This window comes from Podarcis filfolensis (genome assembly GCF_964270895.1).
Source record: "Podarcis filfolensis genome assembly, chromosome: 8".
In the NCBI taxonomy this organism is placed as follows: domain Eukaryota; kingdom Metazoa; phylum Chordata; class Lepidosauria; order Squamata; family Lacertidae; genus Podarcis; species Podarcis filfolensis.
Window position 1 is genome coordinate 70,167,176 of NC_139611.1, and position 6,000 is coordinate 70,173,175.

A 6,000-nucleotide genomic window follows, 5' to 3' on the forward strand; every position below is an offset into this window, starting at 1 on the left:
TTGGTAATTCTTGCAAGAAACATCTTTTTTAGATATAAAAAAAAACTGCCTATGTGAGTGATCAAATTCATGCAAATTTCTTGCAATTTCCAACATCTGGCACTTGTGGCATATGAGTCAGAGCTAGGTCTAATCATAGCATCAAATTGAAATTTCATAATTGTTAATCTAATCTAGTTGCATTTAACTTTCAATTGGTTGCTTTCTTAACAGCTTCAGGTACATTTGTAAACTTGTGCAAATTGTTTTTAGTCATATGATTTTAAGTCCCACTGTCTGGATATATGAGAAGTTTCATGTAGGAAGGCAGTCAATAAACCTATCCTGTTTTTATGTTACTAATATGGATAACATCTAATGACTTCAACTCAATTTGATAGTGTGCAAACATAAAAACAGACAATTATGTGCTCAATTTTAATGTTGTTTTTGTTTGCTTTGAACAAAGATATGAGAATGGTTGTAAATTCTTACAAAGTACAGTGAAAATGTAAATAAATATTTTATGCTCTAGATAACAGAATTGCTAATTTGATTATAATATTAGATTTTACACCCTTCTGAATGAATGATTTAAAGCTCAAATTTCCATTGATTTGAGATATCTTCAGAGTCTAAAGAACTTTTTGTACAAAGTATTTTTGCCATATTTTTAATATTCATTTGACTCTCAATTTATGATGTTTTACCTGTTTGCATCTTTTGCACTGTGCTAAACTGCAGTGAAGTACATTTGCATTCTAGGAAATAAATTCAAAGGTCTTAAATTTACAGATCAGATTGGCCAACTTGAACATCCATAATAAATAATTAGCCCCTAATTTATGAGTTTGCCTTTGATTAGAACATAGTGAAAAATAACAAGTCATTGGGAGAGAACAAGCTGCTTGTCTGAACCTCCATTAGTATTATCTGTTTGACAGAATTACATTGTTGTGCGAACAGTGTTCGTTCTTCCTACAATTTTGTATGCTGTGAGTCAGGAAGATAATTTTCGTGGGTTTGTAGCTCTTGACTCATTGAGGAAGGAGAACCTTGTAAAAATGGCTTTTCAACCCAGCCAGATATTTGGGGTACTATGGTAACAGTAATTGACCATGGTTCTGATAAAAGAAAAAATCCTGTAGCTCTTGGTCATATAATATGTCTTTGTTTTGTCTGAGTAAAGCTGCAGGATTTGTCTTGTGAAGCTTATCTGGCTTTTAGGTCTAGTAGAAGTGGCTGGCTTTCTAATACCTAAATCACAAACACACACACTCATCCAAGTGCTTGACAATCAACTCCACAGCTTAACAATATTTGGTGAAACCAAATTTGAGCCAATTTAAAATACTTGCCCATGTCCTAAAGGGCTTTAAAGTTATCCTTTATGATGGAGCATACACAAGGACTGCCAAGAGAGGTAAAAAGCAATTTTGTATTGATGTGAAAATGTTTATGTCAGAATCTAGAAAGATTTGGAAATGTAACACACACATGTGCTTGTGCATAATGAGGAATCTTGTGATGTGTTTGTTAATCTTGCCCAAACGCCAAGTCTGTAAAATTCTTATATCCAAAATGCAACTAAATTCTGGAAGTTCTTTCAAGTAGCAAATTCTTCATACAAAATTAGCCATCCTACCTGTCCGCAAACATCTGTTATAAATTCCATCTTTAAAGACAGCAGTATTGTCCAGATATCTTAGTGGTATGTATACGCTATGAAGAGGACAATTGTGTTTCAAATTAAATACAGAACACAATCTAATTAGACATTCATGGCTTTAAGAAACTTTGCTTGACAAAAAAATTTAAATATAAAAAATGCACTCCAAAATATATTTTGCTTCATCTGTGCCTTGACCTTTTATTCAGCAAAGCAATTCAGAGGGACAAAAACCCTGTCACAGAAGAATATCAATCCTTTGTTCTTCAACGTGGGGACGGAATCATGAAATGGAATTCAATATTTGATCACTCATTTATAGCAGTTGCTTCAATGTCTCTATTGATACAAAGGTGACTTTGAAAAAAATAATGATGCCAGAGTTTTGGTACTTCGGAAACCTATATCAAAAGATTTCTACAAATTCCTAATTACATAGATCTAGCATTGCATTGCAAGCCAGATTATACTTCAGAGTTACCCACTTAACAGAACCATTCCCATTTATGAAGGAAAATGTCTAAAACTTCTAGAGGTATAGTAATAGTTCTAGGCTTACAGTTCCTTCAGTAAGGTTTGTTTTTTCTAGCTGAAGATATCAATCTTCAATTGTTTAACTGTTTTAAAGCATTTTTTCTGTTAAAATCCAAACGTATTGGAGGTATTAAGCTTAATAATCGGCTATATGAATGACCATCATTTATCAAAGCCTGATTATATTTTCACCTTGTCTGCATTTGTATGCCATTATTTGAACCTCATTTGCATTTTGAACATTAAATAACATGCTTGTAATAAGGCTATTATGAGCAAAGCAAAGAAATGTATGAAAATATTTTGATAAAAGGAGTCCAAGGGGATTCTTGGAGTCCTTATGCAAGCAAATCTTGGAACTTCAGTAGGGCTTTTTTTGCCTGGCCAAAGCATGAATTGGGTTCTTGCAACTCCTAATATACGAGCCAGATTTTTCAAACCTTGCACATAATCCTTTGGTTTAGATTGAAATATTTGTGTGAACGAGTATTTCGTGAAATACTGAAAGTGGGCACAAATAGATTTTCTGTGGTTAAAAATGAAAGCTTGAAGCCACTAAAGTTCTGTGGGCATTATAAGATGAGAACTCTGGGCTGTATTTCCCATTTCTCTGAAAATGGGAGCTTCTGTTAACTTAGGGCTAAAATAAAAACTGCTTTGCTTGATGAATTTGATAACAAAATCCTACAAAGTACAAACTTGCTCACCAAGGTGCACATGTTTAACTTTTGCAGCTGTTGGAGTAGGGGGAAACCCCCCCCCCAGTAGAAATGGGCTATTAATGCCTCTGATCTTCATTACACAATGAAGTTATATCATGATAAGTATCTGGGTATTGGTTAGAAACTGCCAAAAAACTTTTTTTTTCTTGTTTAATTTTCTTCTGGAGAAATATATTTTTAACACCTTGTAAGGCAGTTACCAGAAGCTCTGAATGACAGTTCGGAATGTATTGCATTACATTTTCTGATGTTATCCAGAAATCTGCAAACGTAACTTCTATTTTAACTCCTTCCTTTTATTACCTGACTATCAGGGAAGCGTGGTTGAGGCTGCCCTGACCTGACATGTCACGATGTCGACTTGCTAGGTGGGGTTCGCAGGGGACAGTAACCATTGGAGTTATCGGTAAGAGAACTTCCTTTCTCATTTTTCTCGAAATAACATGAAACGGCTGGCTTTCTTCTGGGTGGCGGGAGGATTGTGCTATTTGCCTTCTCTCTCTCTCTTACTAAACTATTAATTGTTTTGGGTTTCTTGTTCAAAAAAGCCCTTCATTCTAGTAGAGGAGTTGACTGTCTGTGGGAGGTGAGTATGAACGAGACCCTGTAGGTTTTCTGGAGTTCATAGGGTTGAATTATATGGGAAGAATATTGTTGAAGGTGTAAAAAAACATGGTTAGAAAAGCAGTTCATAAGAGTCATAGACCCAAAAGTGCTTTCTGCTTGTGGCAGGACAGTTCTGCATCTCACACTAGAACAGTTTAGTGAGGAAAGTGAAACAATTTCCAGATACATTAGGATGTATCCAGTGCAAGTCTTGCTCAGAGTAGGCTCATTGAAATTAATGAACATCACTAAGTTAGGGCCATTAATTTCAGAACTGCTATTGGACCTACCTGCTGTAACACTGCATGAACTCCTGCAAGCACTATTGGGTGTTTTCCTTCTGCTCACAGTTCTTTGGAGCCAAAGCATAGTTACTTGAACGAAAGAGGTTTGGAGCTTTGTTTCTTGAATTCTGGTCCATCGTGCTACATGGCAAATGCCCCCCCTCCCCAAAAAGGGCACTTGTATAGTTACATTAAAAATTAAATTAAGAAAATTAACTTCCAGAACCCAGACGTATCAGTCCAATAAAAACACTTTCAACAAACCCAGCAGTCTTATATTTGTTTCTTACGAAACGAGTTCTCCCCATTTAAGTGACTCAAGAGATGTTCAAACCACATGACTGTACTAGAATTTGATGGGCCTTTCTGGGTGGCTGTTCTTTCTGCTGCTAAAGAGTGCAAAATAAAGTCTCTGCACATGATACCTTGCTTATCTTGATGGAAACATGTTCAAGGTTTTTGACACATTTCATTTTAACATTTTATTAATTTTGAGTTGGCAGTACCTCCCATAATTTCCTGTTTGGGAATGAAACTGGCAAACCATCTTTCTTTTCTTTTTTTGAAAAATGGGAAAATTTCAAAAGCAGTTTGTGATATGGCATGGTAGTGTGTTCTTAAAAATAAATAAATAACATCTGGGTACACACAAGTCCCTGGACACTCTCAACTAGCTCTTTCGATTGGTTTGATGAAAATATAATCCGATTTCAAGGTAACAAGAGGGACAAACTTTCTCAGTGCCTGCAGACCTATTGGAGCCAAGTTTTTGGTTAGGAAGAACGATCTCTCGGTTCCCTAAGAAGAATTGTGGTTTCATCACCAGACTTTCATCAACTTGACCCTTAAAGCATTGTCGTAGTTCAGCCTTCCCCAAACTGGTACCCTCCAGTTGTTTTGGACTATATCTGCCATCAGCTGTAGTCTGCATGTTTGTGCTTTGTGGGGATGATGGGAGTTGTAGTCCCAAAACATATGGAGGATGCTAGATGAGGGAAGGCTGGCCACAAATCTAGAATGCTAATCCAGTTTGGGGCGGAAATGGCCAGATTTCTAGCAACCAGAAATGGGGAACAGGATGTTTCCCAGAGGGTTGGATGCAAAGAGAGAAGTTTTATACCGGAGTTCATATCAATGCTCTTATCTCAATCACCATGTTCTCTTTTGGCAACTCATGCTTTCAAAGAGCTGTGTTTTGAACATGACACAGGTTGGCTTAAAAAGAGAAGCAACCTCCACATTAACAAGCTGTTTTTGAATTCAGATAACCTGAAGCTTTGCTGTAGAGTGGTTAACAATCACATATTCTCTTGACTACTTCATTTTAGCTTACTTCATAAAACCTTAAATGAATTATCTAAACATGCCAATAAATTTTCTTTGCGTTCCTTTGTTTTGGCACAGTTAACCTTTCCTCCCCCCCCCCCCCACCAGCTTGAGCCTCTTTCATCCTTGCCTTCCTAGGTTGCCTAATTTCTACTATATGTTTGCGATTTCTCAATGTAAAGGGGATTTTACCTAGATTTCTGCTTAATACTGGAGTTCCTGGGTTCCTCCAGCTGTACTAAATTTTAGAGGAGTGTGTATAAACGAAATACCTTCTTTGTAGTCATTGGCAAAGAACTTCTAACTTGGACAGAAAGGATCCAGTTTTTCTGCTAAGAAAATTGCTTAGGATATAGCCAAACCAAGTTTTACTCTTCTTAAATGTCTTGTACCACATCCTTCCTGGGAATCTTCAAGGGCCCTTCAGAACTACTACAAATTCTCATTCGACAGTGGCATATATTCCAATGAGAGGTGGTAGACTCTCCTTCCTTGGAGGTTTTTAAGCAGAGATTGGATAGCCACCTGCATATATTACCGTATTTTTCGCACCATAGGACGCTCCGTCCCATAGGACGCACCTAGTTTTTTGGGGGGGAAATAAAGGAAAAAATTTTTCCCTTTATTTCCCCCCTAAAAGCAGGTCAGGGAAACCGAACCAGGTCGAGGAACAGCGGGATGGTGGCGCTGCGCCTCCCTGCTGTCCCCCGAGCTTGTGGGGCTGGCTGATGTCTGCCTGGCGCGTGGGGCGCTCTGCTTCAGCGGGCCCCACCCGCCAGGCAGCAGGCTGCTATCCGCAGCGTGGGGAGCCCTGCGGGGAACTCCTGCAGGGCTCCCCACGCTGCGGGTGTCTGCCCAGCGTGAGGGGCGCTCTGATTCA